Consider the following 22,274-nt stretch of genomic DNA (forward strand, 5'->3'; position numbering starts at 1 on the left):
CTGTATTCATCAGGAATATTGGCCTGTAGTTTTCTTTTTTAGTTGTGTCTTTGTTTGCTTTTGGTGTTAGGGATATACGTACCTCATAGAAACTGTTTGGGAGAGTTCCTGTTTCTTCAATTTCCTGGAAAAGCTTGAGAAGAACTGGCAATAGGTCCTCTAAATGTTTGGAAGAATTCACTAGTGAATCCATCTGGTCCTGGGCTTTTGGTTTTAGGAAGAATTTTGATTACTGTTCTCATTTCCTTAATAGTAATAGGTTTATCCAGGTATTGCAGGTATTCTTCCTTCAATCTTGGGAGATCATAGCAATTCAGGAATTTATCCATTTTTTCTAAGGTTCTCTTGTTTTATGGCATATAGATTTTAAAAGTAGTCTCTGATGATTTTTTGGATTTCTTTGGTTTCCGTTGTGATGTCTCCCTTTTCATTTATTATTTGATTGGGTTCTTTCTCTCTCTTTCTTTGTGAGTATTGCTAGTGGTTTATCAATCTTGTTCATTTTCTCAAAGAGCCAGCTCTTGGTTTCATGGATCTTTTGGATTGTTTTTTAGTTTCCATGTCATTAATTTCTAATCTAAGTTTTGTTATTTCTTTCCTTATGCTGGTTTGGGCTTCTTTTGTTGGTCCTTTTATAAGATCTTGAGTTGTGAAGTCAAGTTATTTAGGTAGGCCCTTTCTTCCTTCCTGTGAAATGCTTGCAGTGCTATAAATTTTCTCCTCAACACAAATTTAGCTACATCCCATAGGTTCTGGTAACTTGTATCTTCATTCTCATTTGTTTCCAGGTATCTTCTGATTCCTTCCTTGATTTCCTTCTTTTTTATTTCTTTCTTCTTTTTTTTTTTTTTTTTGCTTTTTGGGTCACACCTGGCAATGCACAGGGATTACTCCTGGCTCTGCACTCAGGAATTACTCCTGTCGGTTCTCAGGGGACCATATGGGATGATAGGAATCGAACCCGGGTCGGACACATACAAAGGAAACGCCCTACCCGCTGTGCTATCGCTCCAGCCCCAGCCTTGATTTCCTTCTTGACCCAAGATTGTTCAATATTGAGCTGTTCATTTTCCAGGTCTTTGATTTGTTTCTCTGCTTTTGTGCATGATTAACTTCTATCTTCATCGCTTCATGGTCTGAAAAGAGAGTTGATACAGTTTCTATCTTCCTGATTCTGTTGAGGTACGTTTTGTGACCCAGCACATGGTCTATTTTGGAAAATGTTCCATGTGCACTGGAAAAAAAGTGTATTCTTTCTTTTGAGGATGTAAGGCCCTGTATAGATCTATTAGCCTTCTCTTTTCTATTTCTCCCTTCAAAGCCAGTGTTTCATTGGTGAGTTTTATTCTTGTTGACCTACTGAGGGGTGATAAGGCAGTATTGAAGTCTCAAACTACTATTGTATTGCTAGAAATGTCCTCCTTAAAATCTGTTAGCAGTTGTTTTCAGTATTTAGCGGGTCCCTCATTAGGTGCATATACATTTAGGAGTGTGATTTCTACCTGTTGTGGATATCACTTGATTAATAAGAAATGGCCTTCACTGTCCCTTCTAATATTTTTCAACCTAAAACCTATGTTGTTGGATACTAGTATGGCCACCCTGGCTTTTTGAGGGAGTTGTTTGCTTGCAGGATTGTTTTCCATCCTTTGACTTTGAGATAGTGTTTTCTCTGACTGTTCAAACGTGTTTCTTGTAGGCAACAGAATGCTGGGTTCAGTTTCTGAATCCATTTTGCCACTCTGTGTCTCTTAATTGGTGCATTTAGACCACTGAAATTGAGAGAGATTATTGTCATGGGTTTTGTGCCATCTTTCTGTAGAGGTTTGCTGTGCTTGTAGTGGGTTTTCTTGTCTTACTGTAGCCACTTTAATCCTCATTTTAGGTATGGTTTTGAATCTATGAAGTTTTTGAGCTGCTGTTTATCCAAAAAATAGTGTATTATTCCTTCAAGTTTGAGTGACAGGTTAGCTGGATAGAGAATTTTTGGTGAGGCATTCATTTCATTATTTCACTATATCCCACCATTGTCTTTGGGCTTGGACGGTTTCCTCTGATAGGTCTGCTGTGAATCTAAGGGATGTTCCTTTGTATGTGATTTTCTTCTTCGATCTTGCTGCTTGCAGTATTGTGTCTCTGTCCACAACATACATCATTCTGACTAATATCTGTCTTGGAGACTTTTTATTATGGTCTCTTTTAGCTGGCAATATTTGGGCTCCTTGGATCTGGATGCCTGCATTCTCCATCTCTGGGAACTTTTCAGCAATGATTTCTTTGCCTGTGGCTTTTTCATTGGGGTCAATTCCCTGTCCTTCTGGTACTCCAATGATTCTAATGTTGTTCCTCTTGGAATCATCTCCTAGGTCTCTGATTCGCCCTAGAGCTATTTTGAGGTCTTATTCCATTGTTTGTTGTGGCCCGTACAATTTCTGCTGCTCATCTTCATGCTCACTGATTCTGTCTTCGGCTGTAGCCATTCTACTGTTGAGGGCACCCACTGAGTTTTTTATTTTATCTACCGAAGATTTTATTCATGACACTTCTGATTGTAGCTTTCTTATTTCAGCTTTTATTAATTCCTCTATTTTCTTGGCTGTTCTTTCCACTGTTTCTGACATGCCCTCCTTTTATTTACTAAATTTCTGCTCCACTCTTTCTTTGAGTTCATTGATCATCTTCAACATTTCATCTCTGAATTCTTTATCGGAGATATTGTATTTGTGGGTAACCCCTGTTGAGGCTTCTGGACTCTTTTCTTTATTCTCTCCTAGTGGTGGGGTTTTGCGCTGTTTCTTCATGTTGTTGTGGTTATATGGAGGTGGGAATCTCCAGTTCACTAGCACTGTTCCCTCTTACTGTGAGAAAGGGTTCTGGATGAGCTCGGTCAATGGTGGTCACCTTTTTGCCCTTATGGAATAAGACCTTCCTTTCGGGTATTTCTCTGTGAAATATGTGAGGGATTCAGCTTTGGAGGATGTGTTCTTTTATATTGGGCTTGTACAGCTTCTTGTGTACACTGGTCTTCTGGTGAATTTGGAGTAGGTTAGTGGAGTATTGGCCTATTGTGTTTGAGATGGCCAAGAAGATCTCAACAGAATTAGTTGATGGAGATTAAGATGTGGGTCCAGAGTGCTGGGAAGGTAGAATATAACTGTGGCCACCGCCCGTTAGTGGCCAACGGCACCACAGAAGGCCATGCCCACTTTTGCAGAGGCCACTCCCCTACTATGGATGCCACACCCCTGGAGGCCTAGGATGCTGAGAGGTGCCCAGGTCTGGGTTTTGTGTCCCGGAGCTCGGGGACAGGTCCCCACCTCCCACCTATGGGTGGTGCACACAGGGCTGGGGGGCACACGGACCTGTGGAGAAGGCTAGCAGAGCTGGGAAGGCGGGCTCTCAAGGGCTATTAACTCATTACTTAATGATGTGTGACATTTTGAAAAACAGGTTCTTTTTTTTAATATTGGAAGGGTATTCTGAATATTCTGAGGCAGAGAGAGAGAGAGGAGAGAGAGAGAGAGAGAGAGAATACAGCAGCAGTCAGGGCACTTTGCATGTATCTTGCTGACTTGGGTTTGATGCCCAGCAGCAGATGTAGGCCTCTGATCCCCAGTAGTGATCCTACAGAGCCAGAAGTAAGCCCTGAGCACCACAGAGTTTCACTCTGAAAGAATATTCCATGAAGTGTTTGCATTCACAGTGTAAAAACTATAGGCATTACACTAAATTTGTTTTGTTGACATTAGTGCTAATTTCTCCTTAATTTATATAAGAAATAAAAAATTAAATTGTAGTATTTTCCCAGTTCCATGTTATAGATACATTAAACATAAACATAAATAACACCAGAACTACAGCTAATAATAAATAAGTAAGAAATAATGAAGTAAGCATCTAACAAGTAAACAGGGAAGTCTGATACACCCTTCACCAATCTTCCTCCAACGTGGTCATTTTGCAAAATTACAGTAAGAAATACTATAAAAAATAAGAAATGCAAACGAAAAGAAATGAAAAAAAATAAGAAATGAAGCTGACCATCATTTATGAAATGTCTATAGTTCTATGATATTATACATGTAGAACTGTATAATTGTCACAACAACCAATAGAAATTCTTCTACCACATCAAAGTTACTTCATAGATACTTCTCTTCTGGTTATTCATCTTTAAACCCCTGTGAATCACCAATCTCTTTTATCTATTTGTAAATGTAATTTCAAAATGTCAAACTAAGTGAATTATAAAATATGTAACATTTTGGGAAGGACTATAGGGAGTGGATGGGATTTGGGGACACACTTGATGGTGCTCAAGTCCTACTCCCAGGTGTGTGCTCAGGTTGGCTCCCAGTGGTACTCAGGGAACTATAATGTTCTGGGGATCAAACCAGAATCAGCTTCATTCAAAACAAGTGGCTTATCCTCTGTACTATCCCTCCAACCAGAGATGGGATTTTTTATTCAATACAACTCATTTGAGGATGACAAACATTACTACATTCACCAAGAATTTGTTTTTTTAATGCATATTTTTAGACCATTGTATAGATATACCACTATTTGTTGAACTAATTTTAGATATCAACCCCAAAGGAACTTAGATAGGGTCATACCTAGCAATGCTCATCGTGGCAGTGCATTACTCAACTCCAGCTGGACTCAAGAATCAACTGTACCATACTCAGCAGTAACAACATCCATGCAGTGCTAATGATCAAACTTTGAGCTTCCCACAAACTCATCATGTGTTAAACTTCTTGAACAACCTCACTGATCCTAGTTATAGATACTTTTGTACTCAGAGCTATTCCTGGTTATGTGTTAGGAATGAATCCTGCAAGTGATCTAAAGGAAACACAGGTGATGTCACAGACTGAAGTCTCTCTTGACTTCATTGGAGAATGTATTTTGAAATATTTGTGAATTGTTTTATAATAAAGAATCCGTTCTATAGTTAGGAAATCTCTTGAGATTATTTTGCTTTTTGCTTCTGTGAAGATTGCTTAATAGATTACTAACAGGTCAGTCTGTCTATAGTGTATTTTATTTTTATAAGGAGATGTTGTTCAGCGTCATTATATCAAGCATTTAAACTGTGACAGTGAAATTGAATCTTAAGTTTTTTCTTTCAGTTCTGTTCATTTGCAGTTCATGTGCCTTTGTTCTTTGAAGACTGTTTCATGGGTTACAACTTTACAAATGTCACTTTCCAGATGAATTATTTACCATTAAAAACATATCAGCTTTGTCTTTAGTCCCAACTCTATAAAATGTATTTTGGCTTTTATTAGGTTATAACAATAAATATAATTTGGTTATTGTTTGGATTATATATTTTGTTCCATCTCTTAACTTTCAATCTATTTGTGCCTTTGACTCTAAAATTGACTAGTAGGCAATATACAGTGTCTCATGTCTTCCAATTCGTTTTGTTAGTGATTGTCCATTTTAATAGTTAATAGTGGTTACCCTGAGGAATATAAGTAACATTTTAAACAATCAGATTGAATTTGCATTGACTTAATTTAAGTAGTATACAAATACATTGCTCTAATATAGGTCAGTTCCTCCTCAGTTATTTGGTCTATTATTATAATAATAATTATGTCTAACATTAAGAATGCATCAACACAATTTTATAATTATTGCTTTGTGACATTATCCATTAAATTGTGTATGAGTTAACCTAGAAAGGAGTTACTAACAAAAATGCAATTATATTGTTTGATGTTTAACTTTCTATTAATTTCTCCACCATTCTTTGCCATTTATCCATTGCTATACTTTAAAATATACATTTTTCATTCCCACTATGTAATTTGAATTGGCTATCAGTACTGTATATTCATGTTATTAGGATATTATTAGAGGATTGAGCCTTAACTGTTAAAGTCCCTTTATATTTTAAAAGATAAGTAGATAAATGTTTAAAAAGGGATTTTCTCAACAGTTTTAAAAAGGAGTAACACCCATTTTCATACATGCTAAATAGAAGTTATTAAGTATAACTTAACTTACTCAATATAGAGAAAATATTTAAAATGTCTACTGTAAAGACTGGGGAGATGAACAGCCCAGTATGTAAGCGGAGCTTGTTTCCATCACGGCATCACAAATGCCCCCGAGCACCACGATCCCTTGTGGTTATCAGGAGTGAGCCCTGAACACTGTCAGGTGTGACTCAACCTCCCACAAGTAAATAAAAGTTAAGCAATGCCTTATTTTAAACAAAATACTTACTGTATGTAGAACTTTATATTTGTAAGTGATTAAGTTATTTAACATAATATATGAAATGAACTAAGATTTTAATGACAATTATTTTCTAAGAATAATAGCAACTGGGAGCCAGAGAAATATTACAGCAGGTGGGGCACTAGTCTTGTCCCTGGCCAACCTGGGTTTGGACCTGTCAGGAGTGACCCATAAGCATAAAGGAAGGAGTAAGTCCTGACCATCACCAGATACGATCCAAACAAAACAACAACAAAAAATATCCTGCAAATGACCTTTCAATGTTACCAATCCATAACACCTTGTAATATAATTCTTTTCATCCATTGTTTTCTCTTGAAAAAACTAACACTACTTTTAAAAAACTTTTTCATATATCATTTTATAATAAGTAATAATACAATGAGTTGGACATAGAACTATGAAGATAATTTTCCATCATATAATTTTTTTTATTAAAAACTATCCTACTAAAAAAGTTACTGACATGTCATAGACTTGGAAGCAAAAAACTGGATTAATTTTTGTTCTTTGAATAGCTCTTCTCTTTAACATATATGCACATATATATGTATGCATGCATATACAATCTCTACATTAAATATTTTACACACTGTGTATCATTCCCAAATTTCCAGAATATATCTATGTTTGCAGAGATATATGCATCATTGCGATTCTTCTCTGAGTTCTCATTACTCAGAATAAAATAAAACAAAACTTTTGTGTCCATATCTAACTATGATATTGAGCAGTGCCATCTATAGCTATCCTTTTTCAGATTATGCATAGTAGTAAAGAAAAACAGATTATTAATTATGAAACACCAATATTCCTTGGCTTTCTCAAAGCTAGGTCATAGCTATATCTCTATATTTTTCAGAAATCTTTTTAATTTATAATAAAAGTTCAATTTTTTATCCACATGTTTTAAAATGTTTTAAAGTTGCCATTTCAAACAGCTTAGTGTAGTCACACACAAACTGTTTCAACACCATCAGAACTCAAATTACAGCTTTCTTTCTAATTATGTGCCATACATTATTGTCTGTATCATCTGTCAAATAAACAGCTTTTGTGCTTGGCAGAATAATATTTTGAGTTGTTCTTATTTATAGTATATGCTGAAAATTAAATAAAAACACAAATATGGTTTCCTGTGTTTTACAATGAATATAACCCCCACAATTGTGATATTACCTGATTTTTCTTTCACTAAAACTATTGTTTCAAGTACTTCAAGAATACCTGATACTTGAGAAAGAAAAGATTTCCTTCTGTTGGAAGAAAAAAGTTTCCCTGAAATTTTAGGTTCACTATATATGAGAGAAGAGTCATATATAAAATTATACTGAGAATTTCAATTTTTTTTTTTTGCTTTTTTGGGTCATACACGGCAATGCACAGGTATTACTCCTGGCTCTGAATTCAGGAATTACTCCTGGTGGTGCTCAGGGGAACATATGAGATGCTAGGAATCAAACCTGGGTCGGCCTCGTGCAAGGCCCTACCCCCTGTGCTATCGCTCCAGCCCCAGAATTTTAAATTTTTTAAACAGAAAAAGAGAGACTTAACCTGCAACTCGGTGGGCATATCTAAAGTATGTATATAATAGCAGAAATGAAAATATTTGCCCGAGTATCAATTAGCTTTCCAAAAGCATCATTAGTTTGAAATCAATTTTGCTGTCTTCTTTGCATTCAGTTAATGAAAATCTGATTTTCTACAAGTCTGTTTTAACATATCTTAATCAATAGGTTCATATACTGGTAGTATGCAATGGACAAATTAATTATTCATAAATGAGCATAATTAATCAAATGCACTGGTTTAGATACTGTAGAGGATACAAGCACTAATAATACAAGGTGATTATGTCACTGTTGACTATTCATGAATGTCAATCTAAATACAATTCTTTATATCACGTATTCTATTCTACTTACAATATGTCACATAATGTGTTATGATCTTTTCAGTTGGGGATGGAGCTCCTGAGGAGTGCTCCAATGGCCTAAAGTATCTTCCTATGATTCTTGAACTGCTGGGTCCATGGTCCAATGCAAGGGACTTGGATGTTGTTTTGCTGTGTACCTGTGGTGTTTCATTTATCTGGTACACCTGGAGGTGGTCAGGACCACAGGGCTGCACCTTGTGACGATCAGGGGGCCTGGACACCAGCAGAATTCTCCCCTAACTGTTCTACTATCTCAAAGTCAAAAGGAGGCTTTTTAGAACTCAAAATCAATAATCCTTGTGAATACTTACTATTTCCAATACCAGAAATATATGTCACATAATAGTTCCATGATTCCATCTATTGAAATATTCTGTAGAACAACTCCATGATTCAACTATGATTTTGTCATTTTATACGTGGGAAAATGAAGGCACTGAGCAATTATGTCACAAAGTAACATGATCAGTAGGGAGTTGGGTCCATATTTGACCATTAAAAAAAAATCTTAGACTCCATGGTTAACAGTATACCTCCCTGTATGTTTCAACTCCTGTAACCTAATCTTCTGATGCACCTAACCTTACCACTGAATTCGGCTAAGCACAATAGCTCTAAGCTGGGAAATCTCCTAATTATTTAACTCCATTTTCAAATAATAAATTCATTTGTAACCTTTACATTTCAACCCTTTTTCCTATTGTAGAAGCTAAGAATTTTATTTTTATAAACCTTCCTTCCCCCTTACATTCAATAAGATATACATAAATATATATTTGTCTTTCCTCAGGGCTGCACAGCGGGTAGGGCGTGCCTTGTACGTGGTCGACAAGAGTTCGATTCCCAGCATCCTGTAAGGTCCCCTGAGCACCTCCACGAGTAATTCTTCAGTGCATGAGCCAGGAGTGACCCCTGTGCATCGCCGGGTGTGACCCAAAAAGCAGAACAAAACAAGACAAAACAAACAAACAAAAAAAACCTTTGCCTTTCCTCGTTTTTAAATATAGTGAAATCATCACTTAGATTGCATCAATATTCATTATTTGCATGTTTATAACTACACAAATATTATTTACAGCTGGTGTTTTGTGTATATGAAAGAATAAAGACATATGTTAAAATATATTGAGAACATAACACTTGTGTAATGGTAAAGAGAAAATAGAGGGCGTATCTTCTACGGTACACTGTCGATTGCAATTGTTTCCTCCATTGTTCTGTCTCACTTTTTTTCCCAGTTAAAAGCCCCTCTCTTTTGTACTTTCTTAATATTGACTCTGAATTAATTGGATTCTTAAATTAGTTTTGACAGCGTCAAACTCTTCTAAGAATAGTACAATATATCAATTAGTATGTATTTCATCAGATTCTCTCTGTTCCCTCTCCCTCTCTGTAGGTGTGTGTCTGTGTCTGTGCATGTGGGTGTGTCTGTGTGTCTGTGTGTGTGTGTGTATGAGGGGGTGAGTCTGGTACGGGTCTTCTTTAAGGTTATTAGCTAGCAATAGACTATTATCATTGCAATTGCTCTTCATGCTTATTTTGGAAACCCCATTGCTGTTTTTATTTGTTTTGATTTTTGTCCTAATTTTTCAGCAACTTCTGAGAAGCAGTAGATGGAAAGACAATTTTCTAAGACTTTGCTTATCTGAAAGTAACCATTATACTTTCACATATAATTGATTGTTGAGGTTGCCATAGAATTCTTAGTAGGGAATTATTCACCATTTGAATGTGCAAAAATATTCTTTATTTTTCTCCCTCTGATAACTTGTCCTCAGGTCTCTGAGTCCAAGATTTCACTAGTTTATTCTCTGTAGAGGGTGAGTTTTTGCCTTTGCAGGTGGAGGAAATGGAGTACTCTGTTACAGACGTTAAAAGAGATCTGGAGGCCAATTGATAATTTTATGAACTTTCAATCACATTTTCCAGTTTACGAGTACCGTAGCTTCAGACATGATGATACCTCTAATTCTTCACATTTTTAGATAGCTCTTAAACGTGGAATGTATTGTTATCCTTCATATCCTGCCGCTTCTCTTACAGGCAATTTCATTTCAGCTTCTCATCCTGCTAGTTCCCTTTACTCTCTCAGTTTTGAAAGTATGTTGATATCTTTCGTTTACTCTGGCCCTTACCATTTTGGACTACTTTTCCTATCGGTGCCTTTTTTAACATGTTTGTGTGTGTGTGTGTGTGTGTGTGTGTGAAAAGTTGACATATATGGTAACATAGATTAGTGTGGAGTGATTTTTTTTCCTCTAAAAATGATTGCAATTGTTAGGTTATCACACAGGTGCTTAAATTGAACATAATAAATGTCAATTTTGGCAGAACTAGAAGTCATTATATGGGAATGTTCCCTAACCTTCAATAATATTTTTTTTAAGTTGTACAAAGTATTATTGAGAAAGTATAAGAGGATTATAAATGCTATATAAAATAACAAGTTTATTATAAAATAATATGGCCCAATGCAACCAAATAACAATTATAAGCTAGCAATATTATTTAGAATTCAGTGAAAAATGTGACATTTGGAATCAGTTACCACTTTCAGTCTGGTTCTGTTGTTGCCACCTAAAAAAAGACTGTCTGTGATTCTCTGTTTCTTTTTTTCCCTCTTAATTGCCATTTTCTCCTAGACCAGCTGTAGCATCTATGTCCTGACTTTGATCCAACTACTTTAACCCATAGAGGAAACGTCTCCCATAGTCTCTGCATTTTTCATAGCAATATCTCAGTCTTGACAAGCTGCTGGTACAGCACAATAGAATATTAGGGAATATGCAAAATGGGAAGCACCTATAAACTGAGAAAAAGAAAATTGAGACATCTGTTTAGTAAATATTGCTACCAAATGTGGCACTTTTCACCTAAAATATTATCATGAATATTTGAAATTTCAACTGAAGCTCAGAAGTCCAATGTGAATTTGTCTTTCATGAGAGGTAATGCATTAAATCCTTATTGGATTTAGGAGAATTAAGTCATTCTCAACTTTGATCCCAGGTAGGACAATGAGAGAATGTCTTTGAGGCCCTTTTAAAACAAAGGAGGTTCAAAGTGACAGTTAACTTGATGTAGTCAAGTCTCAAGGTAAATGTGAATGGCATAAATAATTTCTTAAAACTGCATATTTTTTCAACAGTTTCCTGCTTTTAAGGATCTAATTAATTATCAGCACAGTGGTAAATGCTGTGGCACACTCTAAGAAAATCAGAATATTAATCATATCATCAAGTTAGCTACATTATCGTAGGTAGAAAAATAATATACAAAATCAGAAAAAATTCCTTTCAGAAATGCTATCGAGTAATTATAGATGAAGTTCTTTAAGCTGTGGATGCAAAGAAATCATTGCAACCATAAAAACCTGTGGTTAAATGTATATGTACAGCAAACAGCGAGTGTGCATGGAATGCAGCCAGCCCATGTTCTATTTCTGGCACCCCTGATAGTCTTCCGAGCACTACCAGGAGTGATTCCTGAGTGCAGAGCCACAAATAAACCCTAAACACTGCGAGGTGTGGCCCCAAACCTAAAACAAAACAGAACAATAAAAATAAGAAAATGAAGGAAAAAAATATGTGCATATGCTATTGTAAAATTATGCATTTTGAGACGGTGTCTGTATTCTTTTGTATATCCTCTTTTATTACTTTCTTTTCATTTTCAAACATTAATAAAATAGTGAGAAAATCCCAAATATCATCCAGTTTTAAACATCAATATTTTAAATACTTCCCTCTCTACCCCTGTTTTTTATTCTTTTTTATCATTCTTTTCTTCCACGGTGAAATAAATGACCCCTGGTGATGACTGTGCCATAATCCCCAGAACACGTGCATGTGTTACATGATATAAAAGTGTTATTATGATTACAGGTGAAATTAGGATCCGTAATCTATCATTTTTTGAAGTAGGAAGATAATCCCGGATTGTCTCATTGAGCCTAATATAATCACAAAACTCCTTCTACACAGAATACACAAAAGGAAACAGAAGACTAAAGTGAGAGATCTGAAAGAGTGATCAAAGGAGTACAACTCTGCTGGTCTTCAAAGTAGAGAAAAGGCACCAGAGCCAGGGAATATGCGCAGCCTCTAACGCATGAAATAAGTAAGATAATGGACTTCCTTACAAAGCCTCCAGAGAGGAATGTTCCTGGGGAAAAAAAAAAGAGTTTGGTCTAGAAGACCTGTATTGAATTCTAATACAGACTACAAAATAAACGTCTTGTTTTAAGTCACTAAGTTTGTAGTGAGTTGCTTGCCTACACCCACCAAACACACTCCCTGGAGGAGAGGAGGTGGCACCAGGTAAAGGAATTTTCAGCAACTTCCAGATTTCATATTATTTCACTCCTAGCTATTTGGCAAGTACTAACTTTTTTCACATTTATATTTTCTAATCTATGGCAGTTTCAAAGGCAGCTGGAAAACAGAAAAATAGTAATTCTCACTCAAGTTTTGTTTTCTTACTAACATGTCTTTATAGTTGATCTCGAATCGATACCCAAATTAAGGAAACTAAGTAAGTAAAGTAAGTATCTGATTGAAGGCCACACATCCTTTTTTTTTTCTTTTCAGTCTCGTATTCTTGGAGAGTCTTGGAGTCTTCTTCTTCACCTTTTTTTTGATTCAAGGAAGAAACCCCATATATGCCATATATTTATTGTGTCCTATATTTGCTTCTTAAGGGATCATTTAAGTTCCTCAATGCCTCATATATTTTATAGCTTAGAAAATAACCCTAAAAGTTTATTGAATCCAGATTTATAATTTCATCTGTGAACTCTGTGTGATGCTATCTGCTTTATTATCACATCAGGAACATTGCTATATGTTGTTCCAATTTGATGGTGCTAATGCTAATTAGTAAATTCAGGTAGAAGAGAACAATCTAATGCTGCCACTATGTCTTTCATCATTTTCTTTAGTGTTTAATATTTTCAAAATAAACCATTATATTGTGTTGAAAAATGATTATTTTCTATTTCTGTTACTCCTTCAGTATAACTGTAAGTTTCAATAAAATTACAGCTAGCAGACACTTTCCTCACTTGTGTCCGCTAGTGAGTACATTTTTCTTTTAAAACTCCTTGCAGGTCTCTAGTTCAGTTTGGTCCTGTTCTAAGCTCTACCCAATGCCAATGCATAAAAGTAATGCTTGCTATTTCTGGTATAACCCACAGAAACTTCTTGTACATGAACTTCCACTTTTTTTCCACCTGTCTACTGTGTATTGCTCAGGTTTGAATAATCCTGGACTGTCACTGAAGTCAGTGTGAGATGGCAGAGACAGCAACACCGGGGGTTGCAGAATGACTAACCAAAGTTAGTTTTTTCAGGATCACACCATCCCTGTTCTCTAGTTACTAGGCTAGATGATTTCACAAATCTGCCAACATAGTATACTATATTAACTATGTTAACTCACTGAATTTTTTGAGTTGTGTCTTTTCTTTGGGGCATGGGAGTTTGCTATTGCAGTTAGCTTTTATTATCATACTTTAATTTGGAGAATAATAAGATTGCTAGGCAAGTGAGAAGAAAATACAGAAAGGAAAACGACAAACAATTAAGGAGTAGGAAATATAGTGAGAAACGCATTGTCATGAAAAGCAAGTGTATAATAAATTAACAATTGCACTTTAGTATTTTTGATTCTTTTAGCAATAGGGGAATGTCTTAGGGAGAACAAGTTCTGGTTTGTCAATTTTAGTTAGAGTGATAAAATCAGCTTCAAATGAATCATGAAATTTTCCCTCAAATACAAATCTCTTTTTTTTTTTTTGCTTTTTGGGTCACACCCAGCTATGCTCAGGGGTTACTCCTGGCTTTGCACTCAGGAATTACTCCTGGCGGTGCTTGGGGGACCATATGGGATGTCGGGGATCGAACCCGGGTCGGCCGCGTGCAAGGCAAACGCCCTACCCGCTGTGCTATCGCTCCGGCCCCCCAAATACAAATCTCTTAATAAATTTCATCAATATAGATATATTAAGTGTTAAAAATAACTTTTGTGTATCCAGTTGGTTGCATACCATATCAAGGAGAGTTAGTATAAGCCCTTTGAAATACATTACTATGATTTAATATTGCTAATAGACATAGTCTAAGAATAAAAGAAAAAAATTTAAAAAACTTAAATTATTTAAGTATATTCTTAAAGATTTTAAACGATTAATTCTATTAGTACATTTATCAGAAAACCAGTAGTTAATATTGCTAAGATAAAGATATTTTTTCATATAGGATTAAATTATAAAATAATTAAATAAAATGCTTGTTATTTGAAATTAAATTAAAAAATAAATATGAATAAAGATAGCACTAATCCTAAAAATAATTTCCAGGACCTTTGTAGACAGCCAAATGTGTCAGCAGATACCTACCATGTGCAATGTTCTAACTTTGGTCCCAGGCATGGAAGTCTTTTGAAGCATCACTGGGTATGGCGTAGGCTGTACTCAGCACTGCTGGGGACATAGTCCCCCACCAAAATAACAACAATTAGACAGAAATGTCTTCTACCTGTGTTAACTAAAAATTTCTTAAAAATATATGTGTATATATCTGGGAGAATCACATCCAGCAACACTCAGAGGTTATTCCTGGCTCAGAGTTTGGGGGTCATTATTGACCATCCTTCAGGACCAAGCAAAGATGGGGACTAAATCCAGGCCTCTTGCATGCCAAGAGAATTCTTTGCTTGTTGACTCAAAAAATAATCATTAACCTGATTACACTTAGCACAGAATTTGCTACTGGATTCTGATTACCTTGTTCTTTTCCCCCCTTCCCAAATCTAAGTAGTGTAAGAAAAGTGGGTGCTGTCTTTTTTGAGGTAAAAAATAAGATACTAGAGAATCTTTTTGCCGGTCAGAGCAGTTGAGGCAATGCCGGGGGACTAAATGGCACCTTAAGGGGTCAAAAAATATAGAACTGCAGCTTTTATCAACATTGTGAAGTAAGACACATCAGAAATGTTTAAATTCATTAGTAGATAATGATCCTTATTTTCTTTGAGAGTGTTTCTCCTTAAGAATTACTTCGATTAAAAAAGTAAACTATTAGAGGGCAGGACTGGAGCAACAGCACAGCGGGTGGCATTTGCCTTGCACATGACCAACCCGGGTTTGATTCCTTCGCCCTTCTCGGAGAGCCCAGCAAGCTACCTAGAGTATCCCGCCCACACGGCAGGGCCTGGCATGGCATATTCAATATGCCAAAAGCAGTAACAATAAGTCTCACAAGGTTGAAGTTACTGATGCCCGCTCGAGCAAATCGATGAACAATGGGATGACAGTGACAGATTAGAGGGCAGAGCACATAGATGTACCTTTCTCAGATACATTATTCAGATCTTAATGGTCCACCACCTAAGACAGCACCCTAATTAAGGAATCACATAATTAGTTTTTTTTATACTAATTCCAGGTTAGTTGAAACTTTTTTCCTCCCTTCCTCCCTCCCTCCCTCCCTCCCTCCCTCCCTCCCTCCCTCCCTCTCTCCCTCCTTCCTTCCTCCCTCCCTCCTTCCTTCCTCCCTCCCTCCCTCCCTCCTTCCTTCCTTCCTTCCTTCCTTCCTTCCTTCCTTCCTTCCTTCCTTCCTTCCTTCCTTCCTTCCTTCCTTCCTTCCTTCCTTCCTTCCTTCCTTCCTTCCTTCCTTCCTTCCCTTCCTCCTTCCTCCTTCCCTCCCTCCTTCCTCCTTCCTTCCTTCCTTCCTTCCTTCCTTCCTTCCTTCCTTCCTTCCTTCCTGTTTTTTTTTTTTTTTTTGCTTTTTGGGTCACACCTGGCGGTGTACAAGGGTTTACTCCTGGCTTTGCACTCAGGAATCGCCCCTGGCTGTGCTCAGGGGACCATATGGGATGCTGGGAATCGAACTCAGTTCGGCTGCATGCAGGGCAAATGCCTTATCCGCTGTGCTATAACTCCAGCCCCCCTTCCTGTTTTTGTAGCGTGTGTGTGTGTGTGTGTGTGTGTGTGTGTGTGTGTGTGTGTGTGTGTCTGGGGATGGGGAGATTGCTGTGGATTCGGGGCATTGCTTAATTGTGGGCCCCACTTAGCTGTGCTGGGGTTATTCTGCCTCTTGCTCAGGAGTGCCCTCTGGTGGGGCTCAGGGAATCACAAGCTGGGCAGGGATCCAAGGGGGGTCAGTTGACAAACCTGGGTTAGTCACAGGTCTTGATCTCTCCGAGCCTCTTTCTTATGAGTTTGTAAAAATCAATTTTTCTCAAAAATCAATATTTCAGCAGCTTCAGTTTATGGAGCAAAGATATAGCATTGTATAGTCCTGAACTCAAATAAGGGGGAAAGTTATTGAGAGAAAAAAAATCTGTGGAAATATTTTCATTAATTTGAAATTGTTATTGACCTCACACCCAGCCTTTCGTCTCTGGTCAATTTTGTATAATATGTGTAATTTAGTGTAACACAAATAGTCTTATGTATTATAATAGTTCTCAAGGGGATTACCATAAGAGAATTCTTATTTATATAAATGAACATGAGTTATCTAGAAAACATAGAAAACATAATTTTTTACATATTCTACTTTAAGCAGGAAGTTCATAATCTTATTTGTTTTTAATCATAAAACATTTTCTGACAGTTTAGTATGTTGGTGGAAAATTAGAAACCACAAGAAAAAACAACAACAAAAATAACTTTTAAAATAAGGTGGAATGAAAGTAAAATATATTTCTAGAACCCCAAAAGAAAAGGAAAGCAGGAATCTGGGAATTAAGCAAGAATCAAAATAAGCAATCTGGCATTCATTCTAGGGAGTTTCTGCCAAATAAAATCCAGAGTCACTGAGCTTATACATAGATACCAACAGAGGGCATGAAAGCATCCTAGGCCTCTCTAAGGAAAACAACCTATATGAGAGTCCTATATAATTCTGACAAGGAAAAACTGCAGAAAGAGTCAGCAAGGAAAGTGAACATCTGGCAGTAATTTATAACTATATAGCGGTACTTATATGGATTAACACATCCAGCTTCAAGCTCTTTATGTGGTTGGGAAAATTGCAAAGGGAATTTAAGGTGCTCCAGTGTCAGAAGTGACTCTTGGCAACCAGCACAGAATGGACCACAAATATCTCTGGGAAATAGACTAGAATACGGTCCTAAAAGAATTGCAAAAATCAAGATCAATGAGCAGTTTAGAGTTGGAGATCACAATGTACATAAGAAAACAATACAGTATATTTGAAAAGCAATAGAAACTTTAAATTTATCATACAATACAGAATATGTACTAAAATAAATATAAAGATAAAATTAAGATCAAAAAATAAGTCTTGGAACAGAGCTTGAGGCTAAGAAAAAATAACGAACGAGTCTCATGCATGAAGGTACCAGCAGAGGAGCCCAGTTGTGTGGGACCTGGGGCTTAGACCTCCAGGCCTACTCAGATCAGGACTGGGTCTCTTCTGCCCAGATTTCCCATTGTCCAGTAGCTAGGTGGTCATACCCAGGGTCTGCCCCTGTGCCGTGTAATCCCACCAACAGCCAACATCCAGAGACTTAAAACCAAGTTCCTGGAAGCTTATAGCTGATGGGCTAGTTTTCCCTCTGGGAGAGCCTGGCAAGCTACAGAGAGTTTCCTGCCCACATGGGAGAACCTCGCAAACTCCCCATGTTGTATTCATATGCGAAAACCAGTAACAATGATGAGTCTCATTCCCCTGACCCCCAAAGAGCCTCCAATGTGGTACCATTGGGAAGAACAGGTAAAGAGAGTCTTCTAAAATATCAGGGCTAGGACGAATGGAGACGTTACTGAGACCGAATTCGATGATCAATGGGATGATGATGATGATGATGATGATGATGATGATGATTTATATTTTATATTTTTTAATTTTATAAAGTAGTACACAATATTTCATTACATTTAATATTCAAACACCCTTCCCACCACCATATTTCGGGTGTTCCTATCCCGAAACCCAATCCCTGCCTGAAAGCAGAACCGAAATAATATATTTTGTATTGTTTATTATGAAAAACCTCTGAAAATGCTGCAGAAAAGTAATATTTGAGGAAAGACAGTGAAGCTTGTTGTATTTAACCCAGGGGCCATTAAACCCTTATATAGGAGATCACTAACATGTTGGTAGAGGTAAAGCTTTGTGTGCTTATATATATATGTATTTGTGTATATATACATATATACACATATATACATATATGTGTGTATGTGTGTGTGTAAAAATCCCTTCTAAGATTGGTAGCCTCCTACTTTGAACTCCATCAAATGTGGCGCAGTACTCTTGGAGTCTGGGTAGGGTGAATGGCATCAAGTGTTACACGGCTAGCCCAGGCCATGCAGTCCAAGAATAGGTTCACTGGTGGGTGAGGCTCTGCCCGAGCGTGTGGAGAGCGGCTGTGAGCATGGGAGCAGTTCACTTCTGGGGGTTTTTGGCTGCTGGGGCTGGGTCCCTTGGAGTTTGGAAACATGATGTTTGCCATAACCATGCCTCCAGATCCCGTGCCAGGCTGTTTCACTCGGGGCACCCCAGACGGGGTGACTCCTCCCCACCCTATGGGACCTAATCCCGGTAGCCGAAAACCTCCAGAACTCAACCGCTGCCACCATGCTTAAGGTCGCTTTCCACATGCTCTGGTCGAGCCTCACTCATGAGCAAACCCCCGGAAAACCCAGGTATGCGGGACTTTGCAACTAAACACTCTGGGTTCAACAGGACTGGGAATGGAGATCCCCCGCCCATATCCCTGTCTCTGGCAACTCAGTAGTCACGTCAATAAGCCACTTCTGGCTGGCACCAGATCATCTCGTTATCGGCCACCGTGCAGATGCCACGCAGATAGCATGTCCTTCTCTCCCGGGAGGTAAGATTTAGAAAGGGGTTATTTACCTGAAAGGCACTCAGTATGTAAACACTGTAAAGATGAGTGAGAAGAATGTGATTGAAAAAATGAGAAGAGGAAAGGAGGATGAACGTTGGGTGAGATACTACTTTTGGATTAATTCACAGATTATCATTTTCTGAAGTGAAAAATGTTCTATGTGTTTGAGAATTCTCATGTTTTTCTTCTACATATGTGGAAGTGACAACAGTGCTACATATGTAGAAATCATGCGTCATGTATGCTCTATGACTTTAATATTAACTTCACTGTTTAAACCCATATCTATGACAAAGCCAATTAAAAAATTCTATGAGCAAGAATCTCATTTTTTACTGCTTAATGTGGAAACTGGTCCAACTCTTTTGAAAAGGAATTTGCTAATGTGGCACTGATGACTATGTTTGTGTGTCCTTTGAACCAGTATTTTCAGAATTTTATATCCTGAACACAGTTTTGTAGATACAAACCTTTATATTTAGAAAGTTGATACTAGCATTGTTACAGTATTAAAACTATCTAAAACTGAAATGCTCATCAGCAGTAGAGTCAGCTACTAATTGAACTATTAATAAAATATGAGCAACACTGAAAATAAATGGAAAACATATAAAAATGGTTCTATCACAAAACATAATCCCAGTAACATATAGTGCAATTACATTGTGCATGTATTGGTGAGTGGGAGGACACATCTGATTGTGTTCAGGGTTTACTAGGGCTTCTGTGCTCAGGGATAATTCTTGGTGGGGCTCAGGGGACCTCCTGTAGTGCTGCGGTTGATACCTAGGTCAGCTATGCAAGGCAAGTGCCCTGCCTTCATAACTGTCTCTCAGACCAAGCACCATTACATTTATGAAAATCATCTACAAGCAAAATTCAATGATTTCATATGTTCGCACATAGTTTAAAACAATCATAAAAGAATGGACATAAAATATAATTTGTTCATCATCTCTGTATTTGGAAAGAGAAGAGTCTGTGGGAAGACAAATGAATATTACACATGTTCTATTTGTTCCTTCATCTAAATGATGAATGTCATTGTCACTGTCATCCCGTTGTTCATCAGTTTGCTTGAGCGGGCACCTGTAACGTATCTATTGTAAGACTTGTTACTGTTTTTGGCATATCGAATATGCCAAGGGTAGCTTGCCAGGTTTGGCCATGTGGGCAGGATACTCTTGGTAGCTTGCCGGGCTCTCCGAGAGGGACGAAAGAATCGAACCCCGGTCGGCTGTGTGCAAAGCAAATGCCCTACCCACTATGAATACATTGTAAAAATTCTGCCATAATATATATGTACATATATGCATAGATGATATAATTTTAATGTAAATCATATACCTTTAAACTTCAACATAATTTTTATTGCTCAACTATCTAGTGTCTTGGATTTTTCTTCTATAGTATTGTTTTTACAGAAGTTATCTTTTATATTTATAAACTTGCTTGGGTGTTCTGTCTTAACTATCTTTTTCTCCTACTAAACCATGTTTCATGAAAATTGAACTTATTTCTGTTTGTTTGCTACTGTGAGATTCAAAATTGATCCCTTCAACATGAACTTAGAGTCAAATGCTAAGGTTAAAGATCTCTTTGATCTAAGAAGAAATTTTGTAAAAGTATAGTTGAAGACTTGTGAAAGAAAGTATGCAGCCACTTGTGTAAGTGAGATAACAAATAAATAGAGCAAGTGGCATAATATATTTACATGTTTATGTACTTGACAGGGATGAGTAGTTGATGAGATTTGTATATAAGTTTTGTATTTTTAACTATAGTACCTAAAGCAATGTCTAGTCAATTTCATTCCACTTTGTTTAATCAGAGTCAATGTTTAAATTATAATCCTATTTCTTTCCGCTTATGCATACAAATATAGAACACTCTGGCACGACTATGTTGTGGTTGAGGATAAAATGGGGCAACAGCTAAGAATGGGGAAACTTTTGGTTAAATTATTTTAATCATAGTTATAATTACAGATAAGAAAAATTAAGACACTCATCTCATAAGTCAGTTTTTAAAATTGTTTTGGTTCTCTTATTTTCCCCAATTTATTTCATTATTGGTAGTGATACTCCAGGATTACTTTTTTTTTCTTTTTGGTATTGCTTTCATATACAGCTGTGGTGCTCACTGATGTCACACATTTCAGCTACACACACAAGTGTTCCACATTTGGCTGCCATATACCAGACATCAGTTTGCCATAGCACCAGGGTTACAAATGACAGAACCCCTAGAATCACACGGATGTGCTATGGATTGAACGTGTGACCTTACACAGTGAGGGTGGGCATATGACTGAGTCCCCATAAGTTAAGGCTTTGTGTTGCTATATTTTGGGAGACATACCCAGCTGTATTTCGGGATTACTCCTCACTCTATGCTCAGGGTCAATCCTGATGGCATTCAGGGGACCATGTGGGATGCCACGGATCAAACACAGGATAGCTCTGTGCAAGCAAATTCTGTCCCTACTTGTACTATCTCCTGGGCCCCAAACCTGAAATTTTAATCTATTTTATCTTTGTGATGGCTTATTTCACTAATTTCAAAGAGAGTTACATACAAACTCCCATCAAATAAACAAGAGATTATGATAGGGGCCAGGGAGATGCTCCAGTGGTTAGGGCTCTTGCCCTGTACACAGCAGGCCTGGGTTCGATCCCCAGAATGCTATATGGTCCCCGAATTTGCCAGAGTGATCCCTTAGTGCAGAGCAAGGAGTAAGCCCTGAACACTCTAGGTATAGTAAAAATAAAAAAAACCTAAAAACAAACAAAAAAATGATTATGATAATTTTAGATAAAAGGATACCTCTGTGAAATGTATTAGAACCACAAGTTCAACCAACAATTATTTAGTAAGATAAACAAAATAATAAATATGAGTAAGATAAAATAATAAATATGAGTACAAGCAAGCAATTTATGATTCTCTGTATTGCTCTATACATACCATTTGCTATTATATCTAAGACGTTATCTACCTATTGTGTGAAGCAAGTTAATTCCAAAGATAGATATGTGTAAGTAAAGATGTTGTCTATTCATTATGAGAATCATGTAAATGTAAAATATGGTTATGTGTAAGAATGACCAGTGACTATTGATGAAAATGGAAAACATTTTCTCATTTATAAATGTTAAAATATAATAAAACATTGTATATTAAAATCAATGATATA

This window comes from Sorex araneus, chromosome 1 (assembly GCF_027595985.1).
Source record: "Sorex araneus isolate mSorAra2 chromosome 1, mSorAra2.pri, whole genome shotgun sequence".
NCBI lineage: Eukaryota > Metazoa > Chordata > Mammalia > Eulipotyphla > Soricidae > Sorex > Sorex araneus.